This window comes from Canis aureus, chromosome X, assembly GCF_053574225.1.
Source record: "Canis aureus isolate CA01 chromosome X, VMU_Caureus_v.1.0, whole genome shotgun sequence".
Classification (NCBI taxonomy): domain Eukaryota; kingdom Metazoa; phylum Chordata; class Mammalia; order Carnivora; family Canidae; genus Canis; species Canis aureus.
In genome coordinates, this window is record NC_135649.1 from 101,389,422 (window position 1) to 101,409,124 (window position 19,703).

General features: G+C 34.0%; 1 long non-coding RNA gene across 2 annotated transcripts in view; it reads left to right on the forward strand.

The window, feature by feature from the left end:
* LOC144307845 (uncharacterized) overlaps window positions 1-19,703 on the forward strand; it is an 83,498-nt gene that overhangs the window by 9,213 nt on the left and 54,582 nt on the right. For both annotated transcript variants that reach the window (XR_013374539.1, XR_013374538.1), the window contains exon 3: window positions 15,533-15,589. This is a non-coding gene — a long non-coding RNA (uncharacterized LOC144307845). The remainder of the gene's footprint in view (window positions 1-15,532; window positions 15,590-19,703) is intronic.

Here is a 19,703-nt window from a genome sequence, read left to right on the forward strand (position 1 = left end):
TTCCTTCATGTACTATGTAGTTTTGCTTTTCAAAACCTTTTCTTATAATGTACAAATGGCCAAGAATATCTTCTGCCCAATCTCTACCAAATCTCTTTCCTGTCTCCATTCCCATAGCCAGTTCATAATCATACCATTTACCAATATGTACGTTATTTCTTTCCTGAATTCCTCATCTTCAGTGCTTTTACATGCTTCTCCTAGGTGTCCAATAATACTATGTACATTTTTATTATTATGCTTGCTATATTGTTTATTTTTCTATCTTCAGTGTTTATTGCAATGAATTATAATTGCTACTCAGTGCTTGTTGATTGCATAAATCTTCAACAAATGGAAGGAAAGAAAGGAGGAGAAAGAAAAAAGGAAGGAAGGGAGAAAGAATGGAAGGAAGGAAGGAAGGAAGGAAGGAAGGAAGGAAGGAAGGAAGGAAGGAAGGAAAGAAGGAAAGTAGACCATTTTTGACATTTCAGTATCTTTTTCATTCTTGAAAGAGGATGGAAGATACTCTACAATGGATTGATATTTTACTTTCTGTACCACAAATATCTCATGCCTTGATATGCCAGATTTCCTCATCTATCAAACCAGATGGTTTGATATAAGCATTATATATGGCAGTTCTCTCTCCAGTGTTAATAATTTGTATTCAAACTGCCGATTTCTAAGATGAGGACTTTCCCAATTATTAATTTTTTCTGGTCTCTTGATTTAAAAGGAGTAATGCCTTTTATGGCAGGTAGACTCGCTTCTTAAATTTATTGTCCATCTGTATTCCACTTTAACTTAAAAATTGGGCACCGTGCTTGCAAAGAGATTTTTCTAGTCCTCTCAGCTCCATAGCCATGCCTTCTTTTATTCAAGAGGTACTGCAGCTGTCTTCTACAGCCAGAGAGGGGGAAAGTTTAACAGTACTTCTGTATCATGTCCAAAGCTTCCATTGTTACAAAATATGCAGTCTCGCCGCTTATTTATTGCCAACTACATCCTTTATTATGCATTTTCTATCTTCATAGATGGGTATAAATATAAATAAAACACCAGATAAAAGGAATGTAAAACAACATGACAGTGAATTTAAATGGAAAAATGAAATAAGGAATTCTGAGAGTGGAAATGAGACATAAATATCATTTCTATATTTTTGAAGAATCCAATTATACATTCTATTTTTATACTAGGTATATTAAAATATAATATAAACCTGCTTTAAATCCACAAAAGCAATAAAATTTAAACATCAAGGTTGACAATCTCATTATATGCTATATTTACCTATTCTCTAGATTGCTTCATAGATGACCAAAGAAATGAATTTCTATCAATCATGAAAATTTCTGGCCCTCAGCCACTTCCTGCAGATCCCATAGTACAGTAACTATTTATCTGAGAAATCCAAGAAATTAAGTTTTAATAAATGAAGAAATTACAGTCTTTCTCCTTCTCTGGATTTCTGCCGCATAATTTCCACTAACCTTCTTTTAAAGATTTTTTTTATTAGAGTGTAGTTGACACACAATGTTATATTAGTTTCAGGTGTACAACATAATGATTCACCTTCTGTCTTCATTAAACTTCTTATTCAAGTCATGTCTCATTTATCCATATTTCAAAGGACTATAATATAATGCTGATTGTTAAAAGTCCTAAGTACTGCAAGTTCTTCTACTTAAAAATTTTTATAGCAGTCTTTAGAAGGAAATTCGTTATGACTGTTTATTTTCAGTTTTGACTAGCTAACAGTTCCACAGAGAAGATAGAAGTAGCAATGAAATTATCCCAAGATAAAGAACATAATGGGGTATGAAAATTTCTTAAATTAGGTAATGGTGAACTCTACCACATTTAATGATCTTACTGAGCATCTGGTTTTTGAGAATTAGAGGCAATCAGAAATTAGTACACTCTTCTGATTTGAAATTAAATGTTCTTTACAACAGTCAAGAACTAAATCTTTTAGTTCACTTCACCACCTTGGCTCAATACTTGTTTCTATGAAGAGACATAATCTCCTTTCTCATTAACCATAATAAAACCCCCCTACTCCAGAAATGAATTTGGATCTCAACATTCTGAATGAAGTGATCTCCTCTTACATGAAGCCTGCATCTTTATGCCATTTGTGATTTATCCATCTATCCATTTATTGATGTAGTTAGCATATACATATATATTCAGCTCCTGTTGTATAGCAGGCAATAGACAGGAGACAGCAAACTTTTGCTGCAAAGGGCCAGATAGTAAATACTTTAGGCCCTACAAGTCACATGATGTTTGTCACAGCTATGTCACAGCTATTCAACTTTGTTGTTATAGTATAAAATCAGCCAAATATAATATACTGTGTGCCTGTAAAATTTTATTAAACAAAACAGTTGGTGGGATGCATTTGTTCAATGGGAGGTAGTTTGCTGAGCCCTGAACCTATGACAGACACTTAATGATATATAGTAAGCAAATATAATAATCAAAGTGATAATAGAAAAATTTTAGAGAATAAGAAAAATGCAAAGCTTTTGGAAGTTGGCTGAAAGTCCTAGACATCTGGATATAGGGCTATTAAGACAATATATTCATATTTCAGCCAGAAGCAAAGAGAGGAGGGTGTAGGAAAAGAGAGGGAGGGAGGGAAGGAGGGAGGGAGGAGGGAAGAAAGTAGAGAGATATCGATGGTTGGTAAATATAAGAATATCATGGTTTCCTTTAAAACTTCAAATTAACATACTATCTATTTATTAAGAACAAAGTGTTAACAATTTTTATCTTAGAAAAAATTAACCCAACATACAATGCAATATGCAGTAGTAAATATTATTTAGCCAAAAGTAGGACTTTTCAGAAAGAATATATATGTGTGTATACATGCATACATACATACATACATATAGATATGTGTGTATGTATGTATGCATATATGAATGATTGGAAAAGTAATTGACTATATAAAATAGTTTTGAAAATGGTAATTATGTGAGGTGAAGGATGTGTTAACTAACCTTATTGTGGTCATTATATTGCAATATATAAATAAAATATATATATATATCAAATCATCACATTGTACACCGTAAGCTTACATAATGTTATATGGTTAATTATATCTCAATAAAGCTGGAAAAAGTAATTTTGAGGACAATATTTTCTGCATGAGAAACAGTTTTTTTAAAATCACTTTTTTATATGAAGATTTTCAGGAATACTTTTTAGGTCAAAACTCTGTGACTGTATATCAGAAAATTAAATACATAAAATTTTATTTGAAATGCTTTTTTAAAGTATTAAAATTAACTCCAAAACATTTACAGATAAATAACACAGGATTATAAGATTTGATGCATATTTGAACATTGTCATAATATAACATGCCCATAGGGAAAAGAGCAAAGTTAAAGAATAATTCATTCTTTCTTTTTTTTTAAGATTTTATTTATTTATTCATGAGAAACACAGAGAGAGAGAGAGATGCAGAGACACAGGTAGAGGGAGAAGCGGGCTCCATGCAGGGAGCCTGAAGTGGGACTGGATCCCGGGTCTCCAGGATCACACCTTGGGCTGCAGGCGGCGCTAAACCGCAGCGCCACTGGGGCTGCCCTCATTCATTCTTTCTATCATCATTTTTTAGCCCTTAGTATAAATACATGGTTGGCATGTAAAATACTTAAAAATGTTGAGAGTGATATTATAAGATATTATGTACTATAGAACTCCCAAAGACTAGTTCTTGTTGAGTATGAAAATGAATTAAAAACAGTCAGATCAGGCTTACTAATAAATACCTGAAGAATCTCAGTTGGGAAAATCATCCACTTCAAACTTAAATCCTGGAGTTAGGTTTTGGGGATGAGGTTTAAATGGTCATTTTTCCATTCTATTGTTAATATTTGCTGGGCATTCTTCTTAGGGTAATGTTTCCTCAGCAAATAATTTCCCTTTACTTTATTAAATACAATATATAAAGTGTCTAAGATATCTTAGGCATACAGTACACTTTAGTTACATTTTAAAAAGATAATCTTATTTTTCTTAATGTGTCTCATGTGAATTCTTTGTTTTCCATAATTGCAGCATTATTTTTTTTATATATATTTATATATAAGATTTTATGTATTTATTCATGAGAGACAGAGAGAGAGAGAGAGGCAGAGACACAGGCAGAGGGAGAAGCAGGCTCCATGCAGGAAGCCTGATGTGGGACTCGATCCCGGGTCTCCAGGATCAGGCCCTGGGCTGAAGGCGGCACTAAACCGCTGAGCCACCTGGGCTGCCCTACAGCATTATTTTTTTAATTTAAAATTTGTTTCAGGCCATCAATGGAGACACACACCAACTCTCTTGGCCACATACTTTTGAACATTCTTTAAAACTGATATGATACATTTAGGTTATACCACCTTTATCTATAAGATATTTTAAAGTAATGTGGGATCTCTATTAATAATATATATGGAGAAAAATGCATGCTCACTACTTATAAAGTGATCCACCCTGATGTTGGATTATTTTGAATATGTAATATTATTTTAAATTTAAAAAGTACATTTCAGAAAATGTTTTTCAAAAATATATTGAAGAGGAAAATGAATTTACCTCTCAGTACTTAGGAAGCAAGGAGATCAGACACAATGCTAATCATGGAATACTCACTTGTGGTTGTGTGCTAAGCTAGAAGCTACAGACATGGAAATGGAACAGAAAACTGAGCATCCATGTTCTTGTGGAGTTCACAGGCTACTAGGGCAAGTAATTTTTCAAATAAATAATTATGCAAATAATTAAAAAGTTGTAGTTGTGATCAATGCTTTTAAATGCAGAATGTTTTGAGCAAATGAAACTAGGAGATGTGTCTTTTTCTGGAGATGGAGAACCTAGAACTCATATTATTGGGTGTAACAGAAGAGTAATGCTATAGTCATATGAGGTTAAAATGAAACTATTGCTTAGAGACAAGGAAACCCTGCTTGTCTGCTCCATGCAAATTCTCTTTGAGATGACCAACTTGTCTAGGAATTCATCTCTCCTACCCTGTGACCTTCTGATTCAAAGATTTACTGAGGTACTCTATGAATTCTATATATTATATTCCAAAGAAAATGAAAAAGAGCATTCAGTTTCTAGATATAGATCTTTCCCTTCTTTAAGTTTTAGTGTGGTGCAGAGTTCTCTGCAACTTTACTTCTCTTCCCCAAGTTTATTGTGAGCTTCTGAAGTGGAGATTTTGTCCTCAAATTTGAATTACTATAATATACCTATGCATCCAGAAAATGCTCTTCTTAGAAAATCTGAAAATGAATGAATCTTGTCCTAATTTTGTTGACGATCAAGTACAATTAATTAAGTACAATTGCCCTTACTACTTTACACGTTCTTTCCATTAATCACTATTGGGTTTCTTTACATTGTGAACCTCAAAGCAGAACAAAATAAAACAAAAAGGCACAATATTCTAAACCTCAGAGTATAAAATGTGTAATTGGATTAAGCGAGGAAAGCATGATATTGCTTAATGGAATATTCCTTTTTTTTTTTTTTTTTTTTACTGAAACTCAAATCAGAAATTATTCTTCCCAGCAATTCAGGCTTAAAGTGTCATAGTACACTGGTGCAGACCAAGATGACCTTAATATTCCCCTCAGTTTGACTAAGCTTTAGACAGGCTTCTTCCTGATTGTAGGCCCCTGATTTCCTTTTTGTAGAACTTTTACTTCAGGAAACTTGCAATTGTAAATTTTTTCTCTGCTTCTTTGAGATGTAAATTTTTTACAACCCAGGAGTGTCTTTCTTAAGGACAGGGGAGCCATCCTTTTGAAATGTAATCATCAAGAAAGCACCCCTGTGTCCCAGACTCTCTGTGATAGTTGGAAACTGACATATGTAACCAGCAGTTAGCAAACAGATTTCCTAATCACATTGACCCACTTCCTATGATTGTCCTTCGGTTTTTTTCATTAGCTCACCTCAGTCTTTAAAATCTTCCTGCCTTTTGTTTCAGTAAAGCTGAGTTCAGTCTCTCTCACCTATTGCAATAGTCTCTCTCCCATATTACAATAGTCTTGAATATATTTTCCTTTGCCTGTTTAACTGGCCTGATGCAGTTTTCCTTTAACAGCACAGTGAATGCTGTTTCTCCCTAATTTTATACAGAATAAGATCAGATATTGCAGCTGTGCTAACGACCACAATTAGGGTTAAACCAAACATGTCAGAGGGATGCAATAATTTATTGGAGGGAAATTGCACAGACTTATGATTGCAGTCTATTCTTAAAAGCCCAGTGGGGTTTACACCATCAGAACTATGAAGTAGAGATATATAACCTAGCACAAATTACATGAAGTGAACCCAAAGAAGCTTATGACACTCAGAAGAGGAAACCAACTGCTTAACTATTACCCTATTTCACTGATAAGAAGGAAATAGGAAGTAGAAATTGATGTTCAAAATCTATGATACACTTGTTATAGGAACACAATATATATGTGCATGTTAATTTGTATACAGTTTAAATTCTAGAATTTGGCCTCCATCATGCTCAAGAAAACTTTATTCTTATTTTATTTCTGGTCATCATGGTGAATTTCTTAACCTCTCTAGATATTGTGGTAGGTGCATGATTGATCATTAAAAGTAAAAATACAAACTTCAGAATAGATAACATTTCCCACCTCTATTTACCCCCACATGTGAGATTATCACTTTGCCTACCATGTATTTTGTTTTCATTGTGGAGTCTAGCACTATGCAGTAGAATTTTCTGCAGTTGGAAATGTTCCAGTAAAGTAACCTCTAGCTACATTTGGTTGTTGAGCACTCAGAATCTGGCAAGTGTGACCAAAGAACTGAAAATTTAACTTTATTCTATGACAAATTTAATTTAAATATAAACTTTTACATGTGGCTAGTAGCTACTATATTGGACAGTGTACCATATGATTGATCATATCAATCATAAATCATCTCATTGCCAATGGGTTAGAGCTTCCTACAGGGTTAACTGTACAAAGCTTTTTACAAGATCCTCCTCGTAGAAAATGAGATCCATGTCTACCTAAGTCAGAGTCTCAATCTCTGTGCTATTAACACTTTGGGCTGGATAATTCTTTGTTGTATATACACTGTATGGAAGAGGGAGAGGTGGGTCTTGTACATAGAGAAGATGTTTAGCAGTAAGCCTGGCCTTTACTCCTAAATGACAGAAGCACCTCTACTCTATTTATGACAACCAAGTGTCTTTAAACAATGTGCATTGCCAAATGACCTCTGGGACTTTAAGGAGCATCCACATAAGCATTACCTTTAAACTTGATCATTCCTGTTGGAATTCTGGCTACTTCCTCAGAGAGTCTGCCTCTAAGACCACCTGGCTCAATTAAGGAGACTCATTGACATGTCCCCTGGACTAGATATCTGAATATATGACTGTGAAATGAGGGGTAGAGAGAAAATAGTACAGTGAAAAAAGGAAGAAAACTAATTATATTACAGACACAAGAAAAAGATTAATTTTAAAATTCTATACTTTAAATTCTCACACTTTTACCTTTGCAAAATGACCTCATCTGTATTTCCTAATGTGTTTGATTACTTGGAATTACCACCCATTTAAAGAGTTTCTAACTTCATATCATTTTGGCATGTTTAATTTGACAAGTATTTAAATAGCATTCTTAAATCTCACTTCTGTGAAACAAGAATAGAAATAAAAATCTCCTCTAAATTCAAGGGTCAGAATTACATTTCCTACCTCAAATGAAAGGAAGTTAGCTCAGTAGGGATATGGAGGGCAGCAACTAGGGAAGAGGACATCATATATGGATACAGATATTCTAGAAGCAATAGTCATATATAACCAGTCTTAGAATTCTGAGACTGGACTCAGATGTGAGTTCTAGTTTTTGGTCTAGCTTATTTAAACTGTGTGAACTTCGACAATAATGCTCATTCATTCTGAATGTTCTCATTTAATTGTACATAGGTGTGTCTAGCCAGGTACTTCATCTTTGATTTAGCATGGAGTAATATGAAATGCTATCAGTGTTTAGATTGTGGCAATATTGTGAACATAGCTAGATAAATATTTCTTTATAATCTTACCGATGTAGTCTGTGCTACAGTAACTTATATTTATAATGAAGGCCGACAATATATATTATATATTATATAATATATAATAACTGCTTTCCAGAATACACAGTACATATTAAATTTTAGTCAGATATTTCTCAATCTAAAAATTTCTACCCTAGTCTGCCAAATCAGAATTGATTATACAGACTACCACTCATCAATGTACTAGTGACTTTATTTTTATTTTTAAGCTAAAATATAAAATACCTTTCATGGTTTTTTTAATACAACATTTGACAGTTTTTGTAAACAAATCAGCATGTGTTTACTAATGACTCAAGCAAACATTTCATTGCATTTATTCCCATTGAGTGTACCAGGATGCGTCTGTGGTTTGTTGGGGGCTCATCTTATATGTAGAGCTACATATGATAATAAGGAGAATATTCAGTTTAACAACTACCAAAATGCCTTTATTTGCAAGGGATTATTAATAAAATTGTATAAAGCATACTACAGTTCTATTCAAAAGATTTTAAATTTCTTGTATAATATTTATAAATATGTTTTAGATTTGAAATTAATTGTTCCTCCATTTTCAGAACAAAATATGAGGGAGTAAAATACCTATAACTTAAGCCAAAAGGAGGTTTTACTCTATAGTAAGTTGAAGAATACTATTTTGAAAATTGTGATGCTTCTAAATAAAAACAAGAACGCTTAATATGTTAATTAGATTGTAGCAATCATTCACTATGTGTATCTGTATCAAAACAACATGCTGTATATCTTAAATATATACAATTTTTACTTTAATACAACCCAAAGACCAAGAATGCTGATTCTTGGAGAGGGAGTAAGGATTGTGAAAAGTGTGAACCTTTAAAATTTTTTTAAAAGATTTATTTATTTATTCGTGAGAGACACAGACTGAGAGCGTCCCTAAGTGTGAGGAGTTTATATAAAATTAAGAATTCGGGATCCCTGGGTGGCTCAGCAGTTTAGCGCCTGCCTTCGGCCCAGGGCGTGATCCTGGAGTCCCAGGATTGAGTCCCATGTCGGGCTCCCTGCAGGGAGCCTGCTTCTCCCTCTGCATGTGTCTCTGCCTGTGTGTGTGTGTGTGTGTGTGTGTGTGTGTGTGTGTCTCATGAATAAATACATTTTTTTAAAAAATTAAGAATTCAAGTTTTGAGGTAATAGGCAAGGAATTATAGAGCAAATTGTTACAGTAGTAAATCATGCTGTTTGAAATAAAATATGTGTCTTGAATCTTTAAAGGGTAAGCTATTTTTAAGAAAATGTGGAAAAATGTTTATATAACTGCCATTTCAAAAATAGTACCAGTTTTATCATTGATGTTGTTGGCCTCATGCATAATATGGGAATCCCATGAATAATTTTTTGAAATGAGTGTATATTTACTGAGCAAAAGAGTTGGCCTAATTATTTTCCTCATTTATTTGGATAAAAAAGTTTGGCTTGATTAAGTATACTACTATGATGCACACACAGACTGAGGCTATTAATAAAAATTGTCAGAAAATGAAGTATTTCCCACAGTGTTAACATTTATTAGTGTTACAAGAATTTAGAAATCCTAATATATACATATTTTGATGATTAGATTATTCAAATTCCATAAAGTACATTTATAATGGGATATAATTCCCAAACTCTGGGACTGATATAATTAAGAATAATTTTATTTTACTGCTGTTAGAAGACCCCAAATATTTGAATCAATAAATGTTGATCAGGTTCAGGAAGTCATTGCTTATGTTGTGAGGACAGAAAATAGCTGTAAGATACACAGTTGCTTAAATTATAGCAATTTTATAGAAAAGTTGTAATCATAATGATAAGAGGACTTGTCAGAGTTGGAGGGGGGATCAATTAGGAGTTTGTGCTTTGCAGTGACTAGAAGCCCAAAAGAAATCTGCAAAACTGGGTGATGGACATTAAGGAGGGCGTATGATAGAATGAGCACTGGGTATTATAGAAGATTGATGAATCGCTGACCTTTATCTCCGAAACCAGTAATACATTATGTGTTAATTTTCCAATCAAACAAATGACACTGATTCTATTTTGTTCCCCTACTGTAGATGAAGGAGGAATTGTAGGATAAATAACGGACACTTACTGAGTAGCCACTTTCTGTCAAAAACTATAAAGGTACTTTACATGCAGTGTTTTTTTTTTTTTTTTAAGTTTATGGATCAGGTGTTATCTGCTTCTTAAATTTCAAGTCAAATCACATGCTCAAATCCCCAGACGTGTATGTCAGCAGGAGCTTAATTTCTGTTTCTTGAGTTGAACAGTCCTTCTCCTAATATAGAGTCTAAATCTTCAGCTCCTTTACCCCTTCCTACATGGCACCTATGACCTTGTGCCCGGTGGCCTTTCCTGCCAGCAATTCTTATCTATAACCATCACAGAACATCACTGAGTTTCTCATAATGTTTGACCTCAAAAGGGATGTTGCAAGAGTTTCAACTTGTTTCTCTCATGTAGCTCATTGGCTCTATGGCACATTTATTTGTCTCCTCCCTGGTAAACAGAATTTGCAACCAAAGAATATTGAGAGGAGCCTTCTTTGCTAGGCTAAATTATATTGCAGATATATATCCCAAGGTTACAGGTGCCTTCTTTCTTCATGTTTGTATGACTGAGATGTGACATGTAAGAAGAAAAGGAAGGTGATATGAAGAAAAAGAAGAGAAGGAGAAGAAAAAGGAGAAAGAATTCATAAAAGAAGAAAGAAAGAATAGCTTTACAGAAGAATTTTTTTAAATAAAGAATCAGGTGTACTTTAAATGTAATATCCCTGCAAGGTTATTAAAGTTCTCTCTCAGTTTCCAGTATTATTAAGACTACATGTAAGGGTTTACGGTGAGGAAAACTGTTATGTTCCATGGCATTAGGCACTATGTCATTTTACTAACAATATGAGTGGTATCTAGCGAATTATTCTCAAAATCATTTTATTTCTACATCTCTGAAGTATATGCTGGTTTTTTTTTTGTTTGTATGCTATCAGTTTAAAAATAGATGGCATATGATGTGCAAGAAAGAGATAAAGGAAATGGAAAATTATTCTTTCTGTAATAATGGAAATACACAGAGCCACATCATATCTAGAGGAAGAATGAGACACTTATGAAAATTTAGAAAACAAATACTGCAAGGAAATGTGTTTCAGTCATAATTAGTCAGAAAAACAAAATGCCCTTTTATTAAGGAGAGATTAAGGACTAATACAATGATTGGAATGGCTGATACAGTAAAGATGAGGAGACAGAAAATTTAGAATTACTACTCCCCAGGTAGAAATTGTAGTGGCTACGGTCAATTATACCATGCTCAATTGACTGATTTCCATGAGAACACTTGGTCAAGTGATTTTAAGGCTATTCGACAAATGCAAAATCTCTTCACAGCAATACCTAGATTAGCGTTTTATTGAGCAACTGGAAAAAGGTATGTGTATACCAGGGGATGCAAATCTAGGGAGGCATCTTAGTATTCTATTACAATGCCTACAGCCTGTAGGTCAATTATTTTTCTCTTAGAGGAACTGTTACAAATATGCCCAAAAACACATGCAGAAAAATATGTATAAAATGGACAAAATGAAAACAATCTTAATGTAAATGTCAACAAAGTAATCGGAAGGTAAAATGTGTTCTTTTCATAAAATGTGAAAGGTGAAATTAAGCCGCGTGATCCAATATGGATGAATCTCAGAAATACAGTGCTTAAATAATTGCCAGTTATAGCAGAATTCATAAGGTATGATATCATGTACAATAGATATTATCTGCAAAACTTATCATATATATGTTAAGTATACCAAAGCAAATGATTTCTATAAATCATTAATAAAGACCTAATACAAGTAAAGATATGGACAGGAATGTCACAAAACAGGAAACTTGAATTTAACATAAAAATATATTCTCACTAGAAATTTAGAAAATGAAAATTAATATAACTAAATACTATTTAACTCCCCTCTGAAGGCCCAAAATATAAAATATGGAAGGCCTAGTATTGGTTAAGAATATTAATGAACATGCATATTGATGTAACTACTTTGGTTCAACATTTGAAAATCAATGTAACCTACCACATGAATAGGCTAAAGAATAAATATATCATCATATCAATTGACACATAGAGAGGATATGACAAAATCCAACATCTTCTTCATGACAAAAACTCTTCAGCAACCTGAAAATAAAGTGGAACTTCTTCAATTTGATAAAGAACATCTACACAGAACCTATAGCTAACATCATACTTATCATTGAAAAACAGTGTTTCATCCTCATATCGGGATCAAGACAAGGATGCCCATTCTCACTACTTTTATTCAACTTAGTATTAGGCATTCTAGTCCCTGAAATAAGGTGAGGAGGAGAAGAGGAAGAAGAAGGAGAAGGAGAAGGAGAAGGAGAAGGAGGAGAAGGAGAAGAAGAAATAAAAGGTATCAGATTGGTTGGAAAGGAAGAAATGGAGTTGTCACTATTTGCAGATGACATGCTTGTCTATATAGAAAATACCAAAGTATCTAAAAGAAAAAACAAAGTAAAAACCTAGAACTAATAAATGAGATTAGCAATTTGTAGGATACAAAATTAACGCACAAAAATCATTGTATATCCATAGATTAGCCATGAAGATGGAAATGAAATTAAAAATACAATACCATTTATAGTTACAAAGAAAATGTAGTATTTAGGTATAATTCTAACAAATATGTACGTTGAAAATTCCTGTGAGAAATCTACTTCCATCCTGGTCAACAGCCTCAGGATGCCAGGGTGGACAAAATACCAGTTTCACTGTCACCTCTGTGATCTCTTCTTGTCAGTGTCGTCTTCACTCTGAGAATGTTACTAACCCCTGAATCTCTCTCCTGGTTTTCTTTCAGTTATTTTCTATCATTTTTCTTCTTTGGTGGAGAGGAGCACCCGTCCATGATAGGGTTCATGTTTGCATTTACCTAGAATTTGAAGGGATTTCTGATGCTTGAGAGTCTCACTTTTTCATCCTTTCTTTCCTGTTCAGCATACTAGACAAAAATGTCTTGACTGTTGTCCACAAATCTACAGATTTTCTCCACTTCATTTTTCAAAAAGAGCAACAGATAAATAATACACTTCCATCTGGGTTTCTTGGTTTGTGGCTTCCCAGTACAGTCTTACTTCGTCTGCCGCTCTTCCTGCCTTTCTCAACTATTTTAAAGATGTGTGTGTCCCACTGTTTCTCCTATGCATGCCCTAAAAGATTGAGATGTAGTGTGTTCATGTAGATCTAACAGAGGCACTGAGTGAATGGAAGAATATTTGTGTGTTTCATAATGGCCCTGATTCCCTTAATAGATGTTTGAATATTTTTTAGCGTAATGTATCTGTGTGTGTGTGTGTGTGCAACCTTATGAAACATGTTCTCTTTTCAAGGTTTAGCAATAGCCAGTTATAGTAGGTGCTGCTATAGTTTCTATTTAGCATGGTGATTGCAGTGACCAATCACACAGGACACTGAGGGTTTTCAGATGAGATAGAGGGAAGCAATGATCATTGTCTTTACAAAATAATTGCAATACCTTAAAAAATACTGATGAAATAAACCAAAGAAGACTGTATTAAATAGGAATATAAACTTTTCATGGATTGAAAGATTCAATGTAGTAGAGATGTCGATTCTCCCCTAATTGATCTATAGGTTTACTGTAATGACTATAAAAATCCCAGCAAGTTTTTTTTTTGTAGATAGAAAAGCTTATTCTAAAATTTATGTAGGAAGGAAGAGCCCTTAGAATAGCTAAGACAATGAAAAAGAATAAAGTGAGAGAAATCTTTCTTCCTAAGTCCCACTATATAACTATAGTTATCAAGACAGTGTTGTATTAGCAGAGGAAAAGAATAGAAAATGCAGAGGTAAGACTAATAATATGCCCAATTGATTTTTACAAAGGTGCAAAAGCAATTCAATGGAGGAAGTGTAACCTTTTCAACAAATAGTGCTACAACAATTGGACATCCTTAGGCAAAGCAACAACAAAGAATCTTGAATAAACATTACACCTTATAGAAAAATTAACCTTAAAACATCACATACTTAAATGTTTAATGAAAACATTAAAACTTTTTGTAAAAAAAAAAAGAAATAGGAGAAAAATCTTTGGAATCTAGGGTTAGACAAATACTTCTTAGACTTTAGACCAAAACCATGAGCTATAAAAGGAAAGAGTGATAAATTGGATATTATCAAAATTAATATCATTGCTCTGTGAACAATCTTATTAAGAGAATGAAAAAAGGGACACCTGAGTGGCTCAGTCAGTTCAGCATCTGCCTTCAGCTCAGGTCATGATCCCAGAGTCCTGGGATGAGCCTTAAGTTGGCTCCCTACTCAGCGGGGAGTCTGCTTCTCCTTCTGACCCTCCCTCTGCTCATGCACTCACACATAAGCTATCTAACGAAGGAGTAGTATCTAGAATATATAAGAACTGTCAAAACTCAACAGTAAAAAACAATTGATCCAATCAGAAAATGGGCAAAACATACAAAGTGACATTTCACTCTGGAGGATATGGATAGCATATTATCACATAAAAGATATTCAACCTCATTAGCCATTAAGGGAATGAAACATAAAACCACAATGAGATATCACCACATAACTCTCAGAATGGTTAAAAAAAAATAATAACAATGCCAAACGCTGGTGAGGATGTGGAGAAACTAGATCACTCATATATTACTGAGGTGGATGCAAAATGTTGCAGCAGAAAAGAGTTTGACAGTTTCTTAGAAAGCTAAACATGCAATTACTATACAACCCAGCAACTATGCTCTTGGGAATATATCCCAGAGAAATGAAAACTTACATTTACACCAAAACCTGTATACTACTTGACTGCTCATACAGCTTTATTTGTAATAACCAAAAACAGATTATCATTCAGTGGGTGAATGATTAAACAAACTGGTAATCCATATCATAGAATATTATTCAGCATAAAAAGATGAAATATTGATATGCAAAACAGGTGAATGATCTCCAGGGAATTATACTGATTGACAAAAAACAATGCCCCAAAGATTACAAAGTATATTATTCCATTTATATAACATCCTTGAAATGACAAAATTATAGAAAGGAAAATGAGACTAGTGTTTTTGCATGAGATGGGGACAAAAGGGTGGTAGCTATAAAGGATGACATGAGGGACCTGTGTGGTGATGAGATTATTCATATTTATTTTGACTCTATTAGTTTCAATATCCTATTTAATAGACAGTAAGTAATGATTTACAAATGTTGCCATTGGGGGAAACTGGATAAAGGATACCCAGGATCTCTCTGTATTGTTTCTTAGCTGCATGTGAACCTATAATTATCTCAAAATAAGTATTTTAATTTTAAAAACTAATGTAATTAATGGTTAAACTTCCAGGCTGCAGAGACATACCATTGGGTTTAATCCTGAGTGTATATCCTGTCATCTTTTTAGGTAAGTTTATTTTCTCTGTGCCTTAACTTCCTCATCTTTAAAATAATAGTAATAGAATTTACCTCAAGAGGAGTTACTTACACACCTTCAATACACTGATGCCTTTAAAGTACACAGAACAGTGCTTCTCAGAGATTTATGTTCAACAAATGTAACTTTATTATGATTATTATGGTTATATGTATGTTCATGCTTATGAAAATTTCTGAAACTTGCTTGGGATAGGTAAATACCAACTGCAGCACAAGGGTTACTTTTAGAGGTAGAAATGAGAATTAAATGAAAGGTAAAACTTTAGTTGTGCATATTTTATACCTTTAAAAAATAGTAGGGGTAAAGCAAATATGGCAACTATTCAGTTAAAAGATATGGATTTTAGTTATTCTTTATCTTGATATATGGTTATATGATTTACAGATTTAAAGTTTATTCTTAAAACACAGGTGAATATATTTTATTTTTGTCTTATATATAGTATATTATGTATCTATTTTAAACTGTTATGTTTTATATTTTTGACATCCTGTAATTGGAAAATAACTGATTTTTTTAACAAACTCATTGCATAATTAAATCTTAATCATTGTCTAGAAATAGACTCTTTCACTGCAGTCTTGATTTTTGATTACTTTATAAACACAGAGTACTCTAATCCTAAATTTACTTTTTATTGATGGCCAAAGAAAATATTGTGAAATTGATCTATTGTCTTAGAAATCAATAATATTCCCTGGCATTATTAAATTTTTCAGAGTTTAAGTTACTCTCTGAATTCTCCCAGTTGCAATGTTTTTTTGACATAGTTGTTGACATCTCTGGTTTCTCCATTCTTGCCAACTGTTACTCTCAGTTGGAGGCTTCTCTCATTTCTCTTTCATCCACATCTATAATGTTGTCCTTATTATAGAAAGATATTAAGTCTGATAGAAAATAAACAGATCAACAATCCTGTTTAATATTTTAGGCATAATTCTAAGTGAATGGCCTCATGATGCCTACATACAGATTTTCCCTGACCTGGAAAAGAATTTCATACAATTAGTTACACTCTTTCTTCCTTCCTTCCTTCCTTCCTTTCTTTCTTTCTTTCTTTCTTTCTTTCTTTCTTTCTTTCTTTCTTTCTAGATTTTATTTATTGATTCATGAGAAACAGAGAGACAGAGAAGTAGAGACACAGGCAGAGGGAGAAGCAGGCTCCATGCAGGGAGCCCGACGTGGGACTCGATCCTGGGTCTCCAGGATCATGCCCTGGGCCGAAGGCAGCGCTAAACTGCTGAGCCACCCAGGCTGCCCACACTTTTTCTTTCACCTGGTGGACATTGATGTCACTAATCACCATGTTTAGGACCCTGATCAACATTATTAAAATTTGCTTCAAATCTAGGTAAGCTACAGTGTCCAGTTTATTAAAATGTATTTTAGTCTTTAATGTTTATTTTTTAAGATAATTGGATCAGAACTCAAACCTTAAATGAGTGATAATCTACTCATATTAACTCATATCTAATATGTTAATATATTAGTGATATCATTGTCCTTTTTGATCCAACTCATTCTTGTTTAAACAGTATTTATGAGTATCTAATATAGGCTGGGCAATTTCTACATACTTAATGTACAGAAATAACGGACAGGATACCTGAAATTCAGATGTGTATCATTTTAGACACAAAGTATTATAAGCTTTGCTTATTTTAAACTGACAAAGAAATGGGAAATTGGGATGCCTGGGTGGCTCAGCGGTTAAGCACCTGTCTTCAGTTCAGGGTGTGATCCTGGAGTCCCGGGATCGAGTCCCACATCGGGCTCCCTGCATGGAGCCTGCTTCTCCCTCTGCCTAGTCTCTGCCTCTCTCTCTCTCTGTCTCTCATGAATAAATAAATAAAATATTAAAAAAAGAAATGGGAAATTACAGTTATATTGATTGTTTGACTCAAAATGCTGGAATTTTGCTTCATACTTCCTTAAAGATAAGGAAGTAAATTTTAGATAATATGTTCATTTAACTCAGAATACTACGCAGAAAGGACTTTGTGGCAAAAATCTATGTAAGACCAAACTATGTATAATCTATTGTCTTAGTTATAAGAATTTCTCCTTTTGCTTATTAATAAGTAGTAAAAAGGAGCAAGATTTATAAATGTAACAATTTATCCATAGAAATATTACTTGTTTATTACTTTATTAAACATTTCTGATAGAAATGTAAATGATCACTTAGCATATAAAATAACGCCACTGGGCTTATTCATTTGATCCAACATTATTTCTATTTCTATGCAAATTTGTCTATTCTATCTCACAACTTATGTTGCTCAGAAAACTGCAATTCCCTGAGTCTGTTTGTTCAGTTTGCAGACTTGAAAACTACAAGTAAGGAAAGCATGCAACCAATAGATTCTATTCAAAAACAATGTGAGGGATCCCTGGGTGGCGCATTGGTTTGGCGCCTGCCTTTGGTCCAGGGCGCAATCCTGGAGACACAGGATCGAATCCCACGTCGGGCTCCCGGTGCATGGAGCCTGCTTCTCCCTCTGCCTGTGTCTCTGCCTCTCTCTCTCTCTCTCTCTCTCTCTCTCTCTATCATAAAAAAAAAAAAAACAATGTGAAGATTTGTTCTTCCACACTATCTTAGTCAGTTTGGGCTACTTTAACAAAAATACCATATACTGAATGTCTCAAACAACATTTGTTTCTCACAGTCCTAGAGAAGAGAAGTCTGAGTTTGAGATGCCAGCATGGTCAGGATCTGTTGAGGGTCCTCTTCCAGGTTGTAGACTGCTGGCTTCTCATTTTATCATCACATGTTAGGAAGAGAGCTAGAGAGTTCACTGTAATCTGTTTTATAAGGGCACTAGACCCATTCATGAGGGTTTTACCCTCATAATCTCATCATCTACCAAAAGCTCCATCTCTTTATAGCATCACATCGGGGTTTGGATTTCAACACATAAATTTTAAGGGAATGCTAACATTAAGTCCACACTGCACGCACACACACACACACACACACACACACACACAGTAGTGGGGAAATAGATGCTTACAAGATTTAATTAGGACATGATAAGTACTATAATAGAGGGATTTAAATAGTCATATAGGTTAACAAAAGTAGTATATTTAATTGAACCTCCAAGAGTTATGGAAATTTACCTGGAGGAAATGATCGTTGAGTTAGGTCTCAAAAGTTGATAATGAATTAGTCAGGAAAAAAGTCACAGAAGGGTTTTCAAGAAGATGAAACATGGGAGAAAAGGTACAGCGGTATATAGTTGCTGAGTGTCAAGGCCTAAAAATATTCAGTATTTCTATTGTACAAAATGAATTCTGAAAAATAGTAAGAAATAAAGCTGGAAGAGAAAATAAACAATTTCAGATTACCTAAGACTTTTGTATGTCATGGCAAGTACTTTACTTTTATATTAACAAGGAAGAAACATTGGAGTTTTTTAAGTATAAAAGTTGGATGGTTAATTTGAATTCTAAGTAAATCAATTAGGAAGTGGGATGGGCAATGGATTTGAGAAGCATCATACTAGAAGAAGAGATCATTTTCAGAACTATATCCAAGCCAGAGTTGATGAGGACCCAGTTAGAACAATAGTATTTGAAGATGAAAGGGTGGATTCCATAAATATCTGGGTATTGATATTGATAGAACTTGGTGATTAGTAAGGAGTAAGAGAGACAGAGTAGTTGTGTTGGTTATTCATTGCCACATAGCAAATTACCCCAAAACGTAGTGGCTAGAAACAACAACATATGTTTATTATTTCACACAGTTTCTGTGGGTCATAATACTGGAGCAGCTTGCCTAGGTGGTTTAGGCTCAGGTCTTCCCATGTGGTTGTAGTCATGATGTCACCTAGTGCTGCATGTTAGCTGGCCTGTGGTTGAAGGATCTGCTTCAAGGTAGCTGACTTACATGGCTGTTGAAGGAGGCCTATTTCTTGCTGGCTATGGCAAGAGGACTAATTCCCCTGCCAGTGAACACCTCTGTAGGGTTACTTGACTATCTCCATGAAATGGTGGCTGGCTTTCCATACAACCACTTATCTAAGAAATAGGAAAATGTATAAGCTTCAAACCTTTTTATGATCTAGCTTTGAAG